This window comes from Sebastes fasciatus, chromosome 1 (assembly GCF_043250625.1).
Source record: "Sebastes fasciatus isolate fSebFas1 chromosome 1, fSebFas1.pri, whole genome shotgun sequence".
Taxonomy (NCBI): Eukaryota; Metazoa; Chordata; class Actinopteri; order Perciformes; family Sebastidae; genus Sebastes; species Sebastes fasciatus.
Genome location: NC_133795.1, coordinates 26385731 through 26405406, shown reverse-complemented (window position 1 = coordinate 26405406; position 19676 = coordinate 26385731). Strand labels below are relative to the sequence as shown.

General features: G+C 40.8%; 1 protein-coding gene across 1 annotated transcript in view; it reads right to left on the bottom strand.

Annotated features, from left to right (window-relative positions):
• LOC141770615 (metabotropic glutamate receptor 4-like) overlaps positions 1-8134 on the bottom strand; it is a 197112-nt gene extending 188978 nt beyond the window's left edge. Inside the window, exon 1 of the mRNA XM_074640340.1 lies at positions 7605-8134. The gene's annotated coding sequence lies outside the window, so the exon portion shown is untranslated. The remainder of the gene's footprint in view (positions 1-7604) is intronic.
• Between the last annotated feature and the right edge of the window lie 11542 nt (positions 8135-19676).

Genomic DNA, 19676 nt, shown 5'->3' with positions numbered 1-19676 from the left:
CAATGCTTGCTAACATGTTCGCTATATCACCTGTATAAGGTGATGATATGTGTTTACAGCTTGTTGGGCTGCCCTCAAGTGGCCAAAAAAATCAATTACTGCAAGTTTAAGGGGCAATAATAATATTATCTTTACCGGCCTCTAGTGGTTTAACATCTCACCTTGCTGCAGTGATATACAAGTGTACTCAAGGGTGTGTCTGTATGCCGTGACATCACTGTTGGGTGTGGTTACAGGTGCACACAGAGCAGCAAAACACTGCTTTCCAGGAGTTAAGTTACTCGCTATTATTATGTCACAAAACGACTTTTGGAACCACAATATCATGTATGCTGTTGGGAGACAAGAGCACTGAAAAACCCAACTATGCAGGCTCTAGATAAAAAAATATTTTATGATATACGTTTTCAAAAAAGAACTGAGAAAAACTGCATACTAAACTACCTCCAAAATGCTAATGTGAGAAGAGGTTTCAAGGGAAAGTGAGCACAAATGGGATATATAGAGTGCAGCGCAGCGTGATCTCAGTGGACTGTTGCCTCTGTCCAGTTACACCCACATTCAGAGGTGGAAATATAAGCACGAGCGTTGCTATGTTGTTGAATTTTACTCAGGCCACGCTTGAGCTCAACTAAAAGAGCAGCTCAGAAAGTATATATCTGAAGTATTTCTTACATCACTAAAAGCACCTTAGTTGTGCTGGGTTGTAAGGTGGTGAAGAGGAGCGATAAAATATGTCTAAATATGGTTTCTGACTCGCTGGTTCCTGAGAGCTTTTTTTATTATTTCATTATGCAGGTGCAATACAGGAGAAGCACTGAAATCAGCAAACATTACACAACCGCCCGTGAATAGCAGAAGAAAATATCACAGGTGATAGTTTGGAAAAATGGGAGGCGACAGTTACTGGAAACATCAGGGCTGTCAAAGCTCTCATTCTCAGCTGCGGCTCTCATCTGTGGTGTCATTGTAACTGTCATTCCTCGGTTGGAAAAGAAGGGAACACAGCCCTCTTTTATGGCCATAAAAGGATGCATCCAGGTGCTGCCCGTTAATATATATTGTCTTGGAGCTGCCCGTTAATATATATGTTAATACAGTTTATTTATGCAAAAGAGGGAATAGTGGGAGGTGAAGAAGGATGGAAGGTGGTTTGGAGAGTAAGTGGCATGGAGGGAGCTTGAGGGGAGCTGAGGGCTATGGGAGGTAGGGAGGGAGGGAGGGAGGGAAGATCTCATATCTAGATTTTGTGGATTTTACTTGATGTGTAATATGATTATTAAAAGGCTCATTCCTCACAGAGTTGTTTACTCCCTCATTGGTTTAATGAAATCATAACTCCATCTCCACTTTATAAATGTCAATAAAAATTTCAGCACAAAAAAGATGATATCTTTTGGTGGCACATATTTCAAATCATGATTAGCCATGTTATTAATATATATCATTATCTATTGCGTATTGCAGTGAATACTGTTATATTCAAAGCAGCTTGATCAATATGTTTATATTAATCAAATGACTGTGTAACGGTGAAAGATGCCAGCCGTAGTCACGGACCCACAGAGAATTATCACCTGATTCTGCAGCTCGGAGCTGTGTGTCTTTCAGCTCATTGTTTTGGTTTTACAGCCACAACTTTACTGTTTTGGTTCACTCTCTCAGCTCTCATAGCTTCGTTTTACAGCTGCAGTAGGCAGCTGTTTACACAGAAAAAGTTTAAAATGTCACTGTATGCAACTTGCTTAGTACCAAAGAGCCAGCCTGGTCGCATGAAAAGGCGTGTGAAAGACACAATAATGCGCAAGGCAAAAGCGTGTAATAAGAACACCATTCTTGCTTTAGGTTTGTCATTTTCATGCCATGTAGTGTGTAGAATGAAAGGGGAGAAAGACCACTAATGGTGGGTGAGAGCGGAGGTGGATGGGTCGAACAAAAACAGGACATTCAACCTGTTTTGTTTAGTAAGTTACATTAGTGACATTTGTCCAGTGTTTCCTAGTGATGTTACGTTGTTTCCGTACATATCGTACTTAGTTTACGTACTTATTTTAAGCCCAACCATGACGTTTTTTTCTAAACATAACTAAGTGGTGTTGTTTCCTCCTGCTGGTACTGCACCTTCATACATGCTTTGTTTTTTTCACTGCCCCCATGTGGCCAAAAGACATCAGTCGTTGCAAGTTTCAGGTTGCAAGAGTTGTGAAATATCTTCAGAGGGTGATGTTAAATGTAGAACCATCCATTATCTGTAACCGCCGCCAATTATCCTTTACAGGGCTGCGAGGGGGCTGGAGCCGATCCCAGCTGACATTGGGCGAGAGTTGGGGCAAACCAGGACAGGTCGGCAGTCAATCACAGGGCTGACACATAGAGACAAACAACACGCTCACATTCACTCCTACGGGCAATTTAGAGTCAACAATTAACCTAACCTGCATGTCTTTGGACTGTGGGAGGAAGCCGGAGAAACCAGAGAAAAGACCAGAACATGCAAACTCCACACAGAAGAGCCCAAGTAGGTTTCGAACCCTTATGCTGTGAGGCGCCAACCACTGCACCACCATGCCGCCCCTCCATTGTAAATTATTGATGTGCCACCATGTCTTCTATGTTTGGCCAGTTATTCAAATGAAAAGGAAAAATACATCACAAACAACAAAATTCACAGTACATAAGCAATAGCTGCTTTTATAGGTGTCAAAGGGCTTCGAGCTGAATTTCTACTTAGAGGTTTAAATAGAGGTGTTTATTATGCATATAAAAGCACAACAAAGCACAGTTCCCTTCTATCAATATGACAGGCATACTACGATATATCTCTCTATACATATACTGTATAGTGTGTAATAAAGGGCAAAATAAGGAGCAGAAAGAAAGTCAGTTTTGGTATTTTTTTGTGATTGACATTTAAACTAATGAAGCAAACCCCTGGTGGTGCTCCAAGTAAGTTAAAGTAAACTCTAAGAAATATTTGAAGATGTTATCTCACTCATGTCTGGAGCTCCAGGCATGGACTGATTGAACAAACGGAGTGAGGCATGTAGGGAGCAGAGTAGAGTAAAGGTGAATGTAACTTGATGACAGATTTTCAGGCGCGAGGCAAGATGCTCTCGAACCCTAGTGTAAGATAATGTGTATAATCCACTGCAGGGATGTTAAGTGCACTCATTTCACACTCCATTTCACACAACGCTGCCCTAGGAAGAATCTCTGTGTGTATGATGACTCAGGAAATGCACAACATCACTCTTCTGGATCTTTCTGTTGTTGTTTCTCTCCATTGTTAATAATTCTAAATTCAATCGTTTTGCCACACTTTTTTCAGAATTAACGATATGTCAGGAATCTAATAAGGGCCGAATCCATGTTGTGTGCGAAATTCATACTCGTCAGTGGAAGTCAGTATTTGGTGGTGAATTACTCCACAAGATGTATTACCGACTTTAAAATCCTATGTGAAGGTCTAATTTCTAACTGATGCTTTACTCTCAATTTACAAGCTAATGGACAACATTTAAATAGTAGAACCTCAGGAGATAATAGCTTCTGATTACCTGTTACAAGGACAAACACCTAATTTCCATCCATCAGCCTGAGATAGGACACCCTCTCGTGAATGTCAGCAGTCCATTATAATTCAGAATACCAAGAAACTGCCATCGGAGGGATAAAATGTAGTCAACTAAGTGTAGGATGTTTTCCTAAATCTGACGAATGACCAAATAAAGAAATCCATGCACGCTTTAAGATGCATAGAGTCTCACAGCAGTTTGTGAAATAGTCACGAAATTTAATCTATTTGATTCGTGTACATAGACACGAATTTTCTTTTTTTCCGTGACGCTCAGCACGACTTTCAACGACGTTTTTTCTGTGTGTTTTCCTACGAACGTCCAGCAACGTGTGACACACGTGTCAATTTCCGCTCCAGTCTTTTCAAAACAAAACTACTTAGTTAGGTTTAGGAACAGATCGACTTGGTTAGGCTTAGGCAACAAACTACTTAGTTAGCTTTGGCAAAAGATCGCTGTTTGGGTTAAAATATCTCTGGAAGGGCTGTAACTTAAGTGCGGAAGTGATGTGACAAATATATTAACATTGACTTCTGGTTTCACATGGGGTACGAACATCGGTCTCCTGGGCGAAAGTCTTGTGTTTTTTTTTACCTACAAATCCACCTCGACCTCCTCTCTACATGGCGTTCACCGCTCTTTATACTTCCCGGTTCACAATTATGTGGCTTACATATGAATTTAGTGTCTATATACACGAATCAATACATTCAATTTTGTGAGTATTTCACATATTGCTGTGCGACTGGGCTGCATAGAGAGGAAATACATCTGTGTTTATATACGTGCATGCACGTGTTTGCACAGATGCATGTGCTAATGCAACATGAGGGCATAAACAAGTGCAGGGATTTTTATTTAGTCATCTATTTATTTAGGTATACTCTTTTTTCAGAGTAAGTGACCTATTTTTCATTTTAAATAGAAAAGAATCCCGGAGCCTGCTGTGTTTGTAATGTAGCCATGTTTCTCATTTCCCCTGTCTTTACTATGGAATTGTTTGGAAAACCTCCCCAGTGAGCAGATGGCGTCTGCCGGGAGGAGAATGAAGCTAGAACCTGGGCTCTATACACTGCACACACATTTCCCCATTTCCAGCACAAGCCTTTGTAAAAGGAACAACACAGAGGTCTACCGGGAATTTAACCATGGGTCTGTTTTTGGGAAACAGTGCACACGTTTGTTTATTGCAGACTTGCTCTTGGATCCATGCTGCGGTTACAGTAAAGGTTGTGGAGAGTCTCTCTGCAGGCTGGAGACTAGGATCAAGCTGCCTCACTCTCTTGGAAATGATTTCACTTTGATCATCGTGGTTTCCATCAAGTCAATGTGTTCATTATTTGACCCCTTTGCCAACAGAATGAAATGTAAAGACGCATTTGTATTCCCTGGTCAGGCTAATCTACAATATGCTGGTGTGCCCCCTGTGTATTATTAAGCAGAGAATAAGGCAATGCCACAGTTTCCCCTCATAGCTGCTTACACTCTGGCCCATGACACATTAAAGAGAACTTAGCAGCAGGCAAACCAGGGGTCTTACGCTGAGTCTGCACTTGCTAAACTAACTCGGAGGACAAGATAAGCCAGGCAAAGCTCGGAAAAGTAAATCTAAGGCTGTTTGAATAAGCCCTGCACCTTCCTGCTGGCTACAATCTACACACACAGTATTCCTCCCAATCTCTCTCTGGGGGAGATTTCTTAAGCACGCTTTGTAGCGAGATCCAGGTAGGCTATCAGTCACTGCGGTTGTGAAGAACATGCCAACAAGAAATAACCCGACATAAAATCTATCTCGTGGGGGGGCTCAGAGGCTGGACGAGATTGAATTAAAATCTCCCTTTTGCTGAGTCAGACTCTTTAGATAATTACACACTGATATGAGGAACATTCCCCCTCTTGGCTGTAAGTTCAGAGGGAATGCAGACAATGGCATATTTGGCTGCAATCATAGCAGCACCCCCCACCATGAATTGGAGCAATGAGAGTAAGATAGCACAAAGCTAATCTCTGGCCCCACAAAAAGGCCCCGAGGGAGCAGCCCAAAATGGAAGCAGTATTAATAATGTGGTTTCTTTGTGTGTCAGGTATCCTTTGCTTGTCTTATGGTCCTTGACCACTATATCTCCAGCCTTGGTGGTTTATATGCCAACAGACAAACATGCAAGTGAAGCACAATATTGCATCCCTGTCAACAAAATAAAGGTCTTGAAGTAAGAACCACGCAAATGCCTTTTTGACACGTGTGACACACGTGTCAATTTCCGCTCCAGTCTTTTCAAAATAAAACTACTTAGTGAGGTTTAGGAACAGATCCATTTGGTTAGGCTTAGGCAACAAACTACTTAGTTAGCTTTGGCAAAATATTGCTGATTGTCAGTAGTCCATTATAATTCAGAATACCAAGAAACTGCCATCGGAGGGATAAGTCAACTAAGTGTAGGATGTTTTCCTGAAAACCTGACGAATGACCAAATGGTGAAATCCATGCATGCTTTTAGATGCATAGAGCAACACAGTCTCACAGCAGTTTGTGAAATAGTCGCAAAATTTAATCTATTTGATTCGTGTACCTAGACACGAATTTCCTTTTTTCCGTGACGCTCAGCACTTTCAACTACGTTTTTTCAGTGTGTTTTCCTACGAATGTCCAGCAACGTGTGACACACGTGTCAATTTCCGCTCCAGTCTTTTCAAAATAAAACTACTTAGTTAGGTTTAGGAACAGATCGACTTTGTTAGGCTTAGGCTACAAAACTACTTAGTTAGCTTTGGCAAAAGATCGCGGTTTGGGTTAAAATAACACCAGAAGTTGCGCAGTTTAAGTTTGGAAATTACGTGACAAAAACTATTTAGTTAGCTTTAGGAAAAGATGGTGATGTAACTTAAGTGCGGAAGTGATGTGACAAATAAATTATCATTGACTTCTGGTTTCACATGGGGTACGAACACCAGTCACCTGGGCGAAAGTCTTGTGTTTTTTGAGCTACGCATCCACCTCGACCTCCTCCCTACATGGCGTTCGCCGCTCTTTATACTTCCAGGTTCACAATTATGTCTTGTGGTCCTTGACCACTACCTGGTTTATATGCAAACAGGCAAACATGCAAGTTAAGCACAATATTGCATCCCCTGTCAACAAAATAATGGCCTTGAAGTAACAACCAGGCATGCCTAAGTAACCTATTAAAGTTTGCTGTGGGGTGCACAGCAGCAGTCTCACATCAGCAGTTCTACTGCTTCTGTCTCCAATCTCACTGCTGCCACTGCCACAGTGACTGACATCGATGGTTCACACACCGTTCACACCCACCCTCCTAAACCCCAACACACTCACACACTCACACAAAACACCACCCAGCCGGGGTGCTCCCCTGCGTGCCTCTCCTTGTTTCAGGGCTGAGAGGGAGACACGAAGAGAGAGGTGGAGATTAGATACATCTGGAGAGCTGTGGATGAAGAAGTGGCTGTTTGCATCCTGTTGTTGCCATTCAGAGTCCAACTGGATTGTATTGTAGAACAGATTTTTCGCACGGTTTGGTGTTATCTGTGCTTTCAAAGCTGTAACTATAATCACATGTATATACCCCTCCAGCAGTTTGGATATTGAGTCATTCTTTTATCATATGTTGTGTGAGACTTGAGGCGCCTCTGCAGCGCAGCGAGACAAACACACATACACACACACACGCACACACACAGACACACACAAAACGCTGCGCCTTAACGCGTAAAAACAATCAATGCACATATACAGTCCTGGGCGTTGCACACTCCTGGTTAAAACAATCCTGGAGATCTACTTTTGAAAACTGTCATAACATTATGACTCACTGATTCATTCAAGTACTAAAACATGCAAGTTGCATAGAAAAAAATGTTGTGCGTGCATCCCCAGATTCACTGATCCTATAATGGTCAGTATCTTTTTCAACCAAGTCCATTTAAGTCACGACGTTTTGTTTTTGTTTTTTACACATTTGATTGCAGTAGATGACCCATTTCTTTCGCAGCTTGGGTGGCTGTACTTACCCCTCTATATCTCCTGCCCACGAAGAATCCTTTCATAAGAAGAAGTGACCCATATCCAAAAGCAAAATCTTGTTGTGTCTATATCAAGATGTGTTGAAGGGAGGATTTCCTGAGCGATTCTGTGTTCTTATTTCTCTTTAATTAAAAAACCTAAACACTGTTACTGAATAGTATCCAAAAGGAGGAATCCACACGATGCTGCGTCGATCTCCACGAAATCATCTCGAGCGCTGTCCGCGGAAAAGTGGTGCTGAAAGTCTTTAAGTCACAACTTTAGGTCTCTGCGCGATGGGGAAAAGAAATGCCACGTCCAGTAACACAAACACAGCTCCTGCGAGGAGTGGATCAGATTTTTTTTTTGCTGGATAATAGAGAGGAGACGCACATATATCCCACACCCGAGGCGAGAGAGGCGTTTTCCAGCTGATATAGACGAGAGACGATATGCAGCCTGGTTGTGATTGATGTTACAAGCATCGCAGCACACCGCCTTTATCGGGGAAGAAAATGCACCATCAATGGATGATGGTGATGATGGTGGTGATGGTGGTGGGGGGGATGTGTGAATGCCAGATTACAGCATGTAATACCACCAGAGCTTTGGCACTGGCTGCATATGTTACATCTTAATTTTGGTCGCCTGGTGTCTTATACGTGTGAAGTGATAAACAAGCACACTGCCTTATTGCCTGCACTGGCTGTTAAGTCTTATTGAACTCTGTTTTTTAAGACATCTCTCTATTTGGGGCAGTTTGGGAATACACATTTTTGTTCAAATGAATATGATCTAATGATATTCTGGGACGATCAAATGATCTATACAGTATGATAGATGTATGATATATCTGCAATCAATTCAATTCATCAATGGATGGTGGTGATGTGGTGGTGGTGGTGGGGGGATGTGTGAATGCCAGATTACAGCATGTAATACCCCCAGAGCTTTGGCAGTGGCTGCATATGTTCAATCTTATTTTGGTCGCCTGGTGTCTTATACCTCTCAGCACAGACTCTTCAGTGTAAGGGTTTTATACATTTATTTTTCTGTGTGAAGTGATAAACAAGCACACTGCCTGCCTGCCTGCCTGCACTGGCTGTTAAGTCTTAAATTGAACTCTGTTTTTTAAGACATCTCACTCATTTGGATGCAATTTGGGAATATACATTTTTTGTTCAAATGAATATGATTATAATGATGTTCTGTTCTGGGGAAGATCAAATGATCTATACAGTATGATAGATGTATGATATATCTGCAATCAATTCAGTTCTCACTGTGGCAACAGAGGATGTGGTGTGATTGTTTCAAATGTGACGCTTCTGGGTCGATTCAAACGTTACAGGTGCTGCAGTATGTTGAGTGTCAAAGCGCCTGGCTGGGATGAATGTGCGTAGACATTGACGACAGTATCAAGTCCAATCACTCCGAGTGTGAAAACTCAATCTAGATGCTGGGTTTTGCTTTTGTGTGTGTGTGTGTGTGTGTGTGTGTGTGTGTGTGTGTGTGTGTGTGTGTGTGTGTGTGTGTGTGTGTGTGTGTGTGTGTGTGTGTATGTGTGTGTGTGTGTGTGTGTGTGTGTTACACTGACTGTCAGCAGCCACATTCTGCAGCAGCAGAATATATAAAACCATGTCCAAGGGCATGCCTATATGTATCCAACATCATCTAGCGGAAAAGAGTGAGAAATTAGTTTTAAACCAAGCATGGTACGTTATTATTTCAGACTTTAATGCGATTGATGGATCAATCTTTTGGCTATTAACCTTCAAAAGTTTACAGAGAGAGACAAAGAACCTCCTCATCTATCAGTTTAACTGTGTGGCACCGGTGAAACCTGCAGACCTGGAGGGAGGAGGAGATGGAGGAGGAGGAGAGGAGGAGGGATTGATTAATTTTCCATGGTGTCCAATAGAAGGCTTGTGGAGATAATTCTGTCTTTGCTTCTTGCATATGCGCAGCTGCTCGTTCTGCCTTCCTGATCACAGGGCCGAGCGGTGTGTGTGGAGGCTTTCACAGGTCTGAGTGGGTCACACCTGTGGAGTGTTGGACTGGTTCCACCACATCAAGGGAAAGTGGAGGGGTGTGTGTGTGTGTGTGTGTGTGTGTGTGTGTGTGTGTGTGTGTGTGTGTGTGTGTGTGTGTGTGTGTGTGTGTGTGTGTGTGTGGAGATGAGGGAGGTTGTGTGTGTGTCTGCGTGTGTGTGTGTGTGTGTGTGTGTGTGTGTGTGTGTGTGTGTGGAGATGAGGGAGGTTGTATGTGTGTGTGTGTGTGTGTGTGGTTCCTTAGGGGTGTGTGTCATGTCTCTGTGGGCCTTTCGAGGCAGCTGAGCCTCTGAATATTCATCCTCACCTCTGCTGGAGCAAATTCCAGCTACACGACTAGACTGACAGTGAGCTGTCAGGGGACCGTATAAGTCATGCAAAAAAAATCAGAGCTATCTTGTGCACATTATTGAACAAAGTGTTTTCATGTCTGTTATTACCCCCACAAAGCATCAGCTCTCTTCCATCTGTCAGCTCCCTTTTAAAACAGCGTTCTATTTCTGTTTAGCATAGTTAGCGTAATAAGAGAATTATTTAGCTGTGGAGAACGGATACAAAAGTTATTTCCACCAGGAGACCCATTCCTGCTCTGCTTTCTGCTGCAGTGCACCGAGAGATGGGTCTTGTTGAACGCGTCTGCTCTGAGGATAACACGTTACGCTGCTGAGTCCTCCCCGTCCCCCTGCGCCATGCAAACTCTGGAGATTACTTGTTTCAATTAGCTATGGGGCGGAGAGAATTTAAGCCATGTTAATTCCAGTCACTAGTGAAAATCCCAGTGAAAAAGACTAGCCACTGAAGCATAATCGCCTGCCCCCAGACGTCTCCCATTTCATGGGTACATTAGAGGAATTATTCAAATTGTAAATTCTGAGGTCACAAGATTTTCAGGTTATTGATGGGATTCATTAAAGGCCAGAGCTCCTGCAGCGTTTGTATGATTTAGAGCGACCCTCTGCTCGTGACAGCTCTGACCTGTTTTTGGTTTGTTTTGTCCACTCACACAATCCCCTATAAAGAAAAGTCTTTTCCCAAGACTCCACTGTGAAAGAGAATGTGGTCTTCACTGAATAAATGTTGAGCTAAACTAACTGAGGAAGAGCTACTTTAAAAGTTTTCAACTAAAGAATAACAGTGACGATAAGTAGAAGAAGAAGAAGAAGAAGGAGGAGGAGGACGAGAAGGAGGAGGAGGAGAAAACATGGGAGTCTGTCAGTATGAAATAAATAATAATCTAATAGTTGGAACAAAATACGATGTTTGTATCTGGCATCTTTTCATCAGCATCTGTGTCATCTAATATTGAACTCTGGGGGTATACAGACTATCTGCTGACATTTGATTATGAATAAAACTCAGCTTCTGACTGTGTAACACTCCTACAAGTTGGAAGACGCAGAAATGAGTCAGTTTGTCACTGTCTGTTTGAAGCAATATTTTACAAATATGAAACAGGCCAGCCAGGGCGGACAGATTGGCCATATGCTCCATGTGTGAGTGATATATTCGTTTCAGATGCTGGCTGGCTGACAGTTGTCACAGGTGTAACCTTTGAACTGGAAAAGCTTTTTTTATATATAAGAGACTGGCCACAGTGGAAATTCTATCTCTGGTACAGTGTGTTCATCTGCAGTATACTCTCAAACGCTGAGACAGAATATATCATATTACTGTCTTGTCCTCTGAGAGAAGGTCGCCTTGCAAACAATAGAAATGTTTCTAGTAAGATTGATGTCTTTACTACTTTAAAGCTGTACGATCATTTGGCTAAGTGAGGTTCAGGATGGAAAATGTAGAACAAGGATACACCTTTACATGCCGCACAAAGCCACACAAATGTGCTTATTTTTAGATCAACCATAAAGAGATTATGTGCCTCTTTGTTGTGATGAAATGACCTAATTTAGCTAATTTTAACAGCCATATGGGCTACAGCTGCAACGATTGGTTGATCAACAGAAAAAAAATCAGCAATATGTTGATAATTGTTTGATACGTTTTTTTTGTTTTTCAAGCAAAAATGCTAAAAACAATGATAGTTCCAGGTGCTCAAATGTAAGAAATTGCTGCTTTTCTTGGTCTCACATTGTAGTGAAATGAATATGTTTTGGTTTTGGATTGTTGATCGCACAAAACAAGACTTGCCTCAAGGATATTTTGATGGCCATTTATTTTTACTGTTTTCTGATATTTCATAGACCAAACACCTAATTAGAAAATAATTTGCACATTAAACCTGCAGTAGGCAGAATATTTTTGGCATCATTGTGCAAAAAATCCATAATAACCTTTCAGCATATTGTAATTCAAGTGTTCTGAGAGAAAACTAGACTTCTGCACCTCCTTATGGCTCTGTTTTCAGGCTTTAGAAAATCTAGCCCGTGATGGAAGACTTTGGCCAATCACAGGTCATTTCATTGAGAGAGAGAGCATTCCTATTGAGCGTTTCTATTGGCTGTGCTCTGGCTGGTGGGCGGTGCTTGGTATTTCCTCAACTGATCTCAACATGGCTGCCGGGTCAAAGACTTTCTAATTTTACAGCTAAACAGTACACTACAAGATGTTTCTGAAAACATTTTACTTGAGAAATAGGCATTACAGTAACAGAATATTGATTCATATTTGACCAGCGCTGCCTAGTTTGACCGCTTTATCGGAGTTTGCGAGTGATTGACAGCTGCTCAGAGACGGCAGGCTGCAGCTCGACTCTGATTGGTTGTTTTCCTCCGGTGTGTTAAATCTTGCAGATGCCATTAGGAGCACTGGAGGACACAGAGGACCATGTTGTTTTCAGATTACTTGTCTCATGCACTGCTGTCAGTATATAGTGACCGCTTTGTAAAAATAACTTTTTTTAAACATATTTGCTCCAATTCTACCTACTTGAGCTTTAATCAATGAAGTAAACAATCGTTAGTTGTATTAAAATAGCTGCCGATGTTGAGTACAGAATACTAAAAGTTTGTTATTTATGACACGTACTGTATTAATCTCTCTTTGTAAATCACTGTGTACAGAAGGAAAGTATTATGTTGTGATGGGCATTCAGAGGTGACAGGAAGGTATGCTTCTAGACCAAACAAGAAGGACAATAAAGAACAGGATGTGGACATTAAATGTACCTTTAATCTAAAAATATGAATTTTCTGTGGGTGTCTGAGTAGAGTGGAAGCATACTCGTTCCACTTTTTTCTCATTTAAAAACTCTTGTGTGCCTTTTGAGTCTCTGGTCATTGGTGCAGGATAGTGTGCCATTTTGAAATGACCCTGAAATAAATCAACCAAAACCTTAATTACTGAAGGGACTGTTACTGTGGCAGCCGTTTGTACAGTTACAAGCCTGATACTGGTGTCGTCCATGCAGCACAGACATTGCAAAAACACACGGTATTTCTCTGTATTGCAATATCAACCTATGTATAGTATATGTTTTATATTTCGTTGATTCTTTGAATAGAGGCATGATCTCTTTGCTCTTAGGATATTTAATATATATATGTGGTTGAATTGTTGAACGTCACTAGAAATATGAGTTTGGGCCGGTTGTAACTGGCATGACAGCAACCCCTGGTGGTTATTACATTTAACATCATTAAATATCTTAAATGTAAGAATTACAACATACCCTAATAGGTATATAAGCCATATATGGTATTTTGCATCAAAACATGAAAAACAGTTGTTCATATCAGGTTGATGCACGTTAATCCAAGCCTTTTATTAAATACAACACAGCAGATAAAAGTGGTGAAACATAAACTGACTGACGAAATATTGATCTGATTAGTTTAAGTACAATAACGGTGATTTGTGTGTGATGGTTATACATTTAAAGGATATTTTCTCAATTGACGAGAAAGCTGGATACTAGTCATTCAGTCTTTAAATGTTTTTTTCTATACAGCATCCAATACAAACTGACTTTTATTCTATATATAATATAAGAAACAACATTTTGAAATCACGTGAGCTCGCTTATAGAACAGTGTACCGTACACAGAGAGAGGGCAATGTCCCTTTAAGCCCAGAAAATCACAACACGGTAAATTGCTTCTCTTATGTGTGAAGCCAAGCACAATCTATTCTGGCCCTGGGCCGAACAACACAATCTCCTGCTTATTTAGTCATTAATGTGCATATTTACCTGGAGAAAAAGGGGGCTCGAAAGGTTAATGTTGCCAATATCTTTGCAGCCTTCGATTAAACAATCCTCAGCCGCTGCATAGCCTTTGGTTGTGTGTCATAGTACATCTTCACAGGGATTGCCATATTAAGAGATATAGCACTAGAGTTTCCCTGCTCATTTATCCTCTGCCACACTGGAGCTCTGGTTGTGACTGTTCTGTCTGTCTGCTACTATCATAGAATACACCAACAACTGACTTTATCACACTTTTACAACTCTATTATATCTTCTAACACTGACTGGGTTGCACCAGCTATTCGTAAATCCATTAGTAAGTTTGTGTGGAAAGTCTCTCCTAAGCTCGAAGTGACTGCTAGTTTCAGTCTGGTTGCACCATTAAAGCTTAATATATGTCTCAGCTAGTTAAGAAGTTAGTAATGTGTAAATTGGTTGACAGAAAACATCTGCAGTGCCATCCAAACAAAAGCAATCAAGCTTGGCTATGTAGCGTTAAAAAGTTACTGAAAATGTAACATAACTTCCAAAAATTATAGTTTTATGGGGGCAAACGATACATTAAATTTAACTGCTAATTCTTTGTAAATGTAAAGGCGAGACTTTATGTAATGTACAGTATAGATGCATACATAGAGAAATATCTTTGCTTTAGAGTTAGTAGTGCTCATTATGCTAACCTACTAATGTTCAAAGGTAATTTAGTAAAAACATATTGGTAATGGCATAACATTTCTTGAGAGGTATGTTGTGTTATTTTTGTGAAAATGTAATTTCAAATCTTTCTAATTTACATCATTATTAAAGTAGCATGTCAGATTTGTCGATATGTATTCGTATAACTTCCTTTACTGACTCTTGTTACGACCCAGCTCGGGCGGGAAAGGGAAGGGGAAGCAACATGAAACCAGTTGGAATTGATCAAATAAAGTTATTTATTGAAAAGGATCTTAAAGTAGAAGTTTCATAAACCACAAACAATGAGGCAAACTACAAAGGAAAAGAAAGGCCTTGTAGATGCTGTTTAAATCAAATAAACAAATATAACCAAATATTATCCAGGTGTTCTTGATTGCTTCTCCTGGATTGGAGGACTGTAATGTGTGCTGCTCCAATCATGATCTCCAGACATCCAAGTAGGAAGTGTGACAAACAGTGCCTGGCTGGAACCACACATCCTACTAAGCATATGCAAAGAAAACACTATTAGGGTTAGACACAAAAGTCCTAAAACCCGGAAATGAGTTCTCATTTTAGCACTTCCAGTTCCCATGTCTTGAAGTCAATGGGTTTTTTTAATGGGTTTTTAGTTGCTTGAAATATGGTCTATGTAAGGTCTACATAAGCTGAAGAGATGTTAACGTTTTGTTTTACGATATAAAATACATCAATAAATACCCCACTTGCGAATTTTGAAGCCTCAGCTAGTTAAGACTTTAGTAATGTGTAAATCGGTTGATAGAAAACATCTGCAGTGCCGTCCAAACAAAAGCAATCAAGCTTGGCTATGTAGCGTTAAAAAGTTAATGAAACTGTAACATAACTTCCAAAAATTATAGTTTTATGGGGGCAAACGATACATTAAACTTAACTTCTAATTCTGGTTGCTAATAAGTGGCTAAATGAGACTACAAAACACAACGCCGACTCGTCCGCCTTTACAGCCTCGTTGTGTGTACTCGCATGTGTATACTTGTGTAAAATCCCATTGGCTTTTTGTCGAGGGAACCAGGGCGATGTAAACTTCATGGTTGGCCTACAAAAATACGTCATCCCTGCAGCACTCTATTAGAAAGCTAGCATGGGCTTTGTCAGTTAGTTCCATTAGCTATGCAACAGTTACACCTGGCAGTTACTGGGCGCAAATCTCCCCTTAGTAAACACTATAATTATTGTTATATAACAATATATATAACAATATATTATATATATATATATATATATATATAATAATTTGAATTTATCCCAGCTCTCCATGTGACGCAGCGTGCAGTGGCAGAGTTACTAGGTCAGAAAGATAACAAAAAAGATAAAAACCTAACTTAGCAGTGCTCTTTGTTAGAGTCTTGTTTCCTACAGTACGGCCGGCAGATGTTGTGGTTCCGGAATAGCAAATCATTACTTGAATGATTTGGATGTCATGTTCAGTTTTATTTATTCATCAATACACATAGTGAAATCTGCCAAAAGTTGGGTGAACATTCCTGTGGAAGCTCAGTATTAATGTTAAATGATGTTTTGACCAACCATTAGGCCCCACAGTGGGTATCGGACTGTGCCGTCATAAATCTACTGGGCCCTCTGACAGGAGACGCTGTTCTCTGAAATAATATACCCCTTTAACTTAAACTGCCTTTGAATCCCAACCAGAGAGCAGATACTCAGCAGCTTGACCCGGCCTTACGTCTATACATTGTAAATCTGCATATAGGCTAAACTACCTTAGCTAGCCCCACTGGCTATGTGGGCAGTTTCATCTGAAAGCCATGACCTGCTTAGCAACTGTTTATTTATTTATTTAGCTCCTATTCCTACCTATCCCAATAGTCTTACAAACTTATGAATCATGACCCTTATGTTTCACTATAAAGCGGAGTGTAAGAGTGCAGGAAAGTCTACCACCACCCTCTTTAACTGCATCCACACACCCAACACAGCCCTCTGAGGCATGTTAACACTATTTGGCCAACATCAGTCCGACACACAGGGTGCAGAAGTCTCTTATTTGTCGTTTCCTCGCTCCTCGCATGGTTTCCTTCGTCTCTCCATGCATCCATGGAAGGGATTAAGACGCAAGGAAAAGACGCAAGCGAGGGAAACGTGGATGCAATTAAGAGACTTGGGATGCACCTACATGGTACCTGTGTCAGCAAAAGGCCTCTACTCACCAGCCACTCCTCAAAGCACCCCATCATCTGATGATGGAGACATCACCGAGCACATGTTAGCCAGTGATCAGGCTTTACATAAAACATCACATGTCAAGTCAATTTTATTTATATAGCCAAAAATCACAAATTTGGGTAGGAATGCTTTCCAATCTGAACAACATACAACTATAACCTTAGACCATCAATTCAAATAGGGAAACACTCCCATAAAAACAACCACTTAGCAGAAGTAGAGGATGGCACAATTAAACAGAGGAGTTCCTTACTTGACTGTCAATGATTTTATAAATAATTCAGAAACATTTTAACAACTGAGTGGCAACACCTTTTCAAAACCTGGCTCATGCTGCACATGTTTACGGAAAGAATTGAGCGCCCTCTTTTGGACATGACGGGGACTGTGTCTCTGCTCCTGCGAGTCGATGGTCCACCAGAGACTGTGCAGAGGAGAATGGGTTGCCGTAGCAACTGCAGATAGTAAAAGTGCATCCTCTTGAGTGTGACCCTATACAGATATTTTTAATTGTGTAAAGCCTGCTCTCATTCTCCAGGAAGAATGGAGAGGCAAGAAAGCACGGGATGAAACACAGGACAGGATTTTTTTTCCCCTCGGATGATATATTTTACAGTTTACCTCTGCAACATGCAGTAAAAACAGTAAAACCTAGAAATACATTTAATAAGGGTTATTTTTTATTGGGTTGATACTTTGATTAAATCGGTATCTTGATAAATAAATAAATGTATCCCCATCAAATTAGCATCAATAAACAAAATCAATGAATGGGTTTATTACCAAACAGATTGTATTTATAGTCTTACACTTCTGTATTATGTTTTCACTACCCTCTGACCATCTTCTCCCAGTACGTTCACTTGACTCATGACTTCTGCTTCAAAAAATACTTTTTTTTAATTGTTTTTTTTTTGCATATTTACTGCTCACAGCTAGCCTGGGGCAACACGTCCAACTAATTACATTTTCTTGCAGGCATCTTATATTGTTTTTATTACAATATTACAGCAGCAACTAAGCACCACATACATAATATCATGATCACCTGCAGAGCATAATTATGTCCAGTACAATACGTGCACTGTGTTGTAATATTGTGTTAACCCCCTCTATTTCCATGTTTATGCATATAAAGGGTGCCAAATTGCCAAAATTCTAGACCTACATATCTAAAAATATTAATAGTGTAAAGATAAAATAAAAGGTACCTGTATAATTCTGAAAATACACACAACTTTAAAAATATATGGTAAATATAACATCATGACTTGTCCACATTTGCAGAACTATAGGTGGTGATTTTATTTGAAAAGATGATCCCTCAGTTTGACAATAAAACAGTTTTTGGATGGGAAAAGCCAGGATTTGTTTTAATGAAGGGCCGTCGCAGATGTTGAGAGAGGACAGTAAGATGCACTTCAAATGTCAATATTTGTTTGGAGAAACTTCAGAGGGAATATAAGTAAATAAGATAAAAAGAAATTGTATTGATCCCTGGTGGGAAATTGGATTGTTGCAGCAGTAAAAGCAATGGGACATCAACAGAAAAAAAGAAAAACAAGAGTATGAAAGAAGCAATGAAATGACACAAAATAATATGAGCAACTAGAAAATTTTGCAAGAAATTTTGACCAGTGTGCCTGGTGCTGGGGGGATGGGTGGGGGCTAGGGGTGTTGTGTGTGTGGAGGGGGAGGCACATTCAGACTGTCTGAGGTCCATAGTGAGGTCATCACTGTAGGCCCATTCGCTGCGTGCGTGTCTGTCAGTGGTTGTCATGGTGATTGGGGGGCCTGAAGTGTTTAGTTTCCTGTTATCATACAATGAGAGTTGGGGGCTTTTATAACAGGTGTAATTAATAACATTAATTATGGCCCTGATCCATTGAAGCCCTGGTTTAGAGCATGCTGGCTCACTGAAATGGCGTGATACAGTAAATAGTGTGTGTGTGTGTGTGTGTGTGTGTGTGTGTGTGTGTGTGTTAGTCAGCCTGCACTGATTGGCTAATGTGAATCAGCAGTCTAGCAGCAATCTGAAGTTGCCGTGGTGATTGGCCACTGCTGCAGTGGGGCAGTTTATAATAGGAGTTAACCAGAGACGTACATGTCATAAAAGTGCTTCTACGACAGAAACCGTGACTCCTATCGCTTCGATTGTTCATGAGACCAGTTAGGAGTTTCTGATGAACAAATGGTGCGACATTTGGGTGTGTAGTGTCAAAAATGTGACCAGTTTGACCAGTTTCGAAAAGTAGTAACTTTTTTCTCTGATCCAAAACATTCTGTGAAATTTAATATGGGGCCCTATGGGAGCGAAGCCTGCAGTTGCTCTCACGTTCAGGCATGTGTCGCCAAATGTGTAAGTCCGACTGATTCCATAGCTACATGTTTGCGACCGGCACAAAAATACCTACGTTTTGATGTATTAATTGTGTATGAGGAGTGGACGTTGTGGGCTACAGAGCAATTTGTTTGGAAAATTTTCAAAAGATTTCAAAGCTTTCCCGCACTCTAGCGATGATGTCACGCGCTCTAGCCCTTAACGACCCACGCAATACACACCCATTATAAAATCTGAAACGGTCTGAAAATTTCACAAAACGTAAACTGCGATTTCGTGAAAACCGTGCCAGCTATCAAAAAATTTCCATTTGGCCAAATAAAGTCCCAAGTCTCGTGACCCGTTTAAACTTTTAATCACGTTTCTACGTTAAAGTATGGCGACTCTGTATGGCCCCAAAGAGGAGTGTTTATGAGCACTCTTCATGTCGATTTTCAATGCATTCCAATGGAGCAAAAAAATCGCGCTTTCGCGCGATTTTCCTCGGAGACCGCTGCGTGAATCTCTTAGCCAGGTCATAGCACACGATTCCCGATCATTCCGCACGTTTTGATGTATTTTTTGTACAGGTGTTGGCAACGCTGCCGGAGGAGTAGCGCGGCAAAGTTTAGGCAGAAGCAGCGGAAGAATAAGCCCGTCGAAT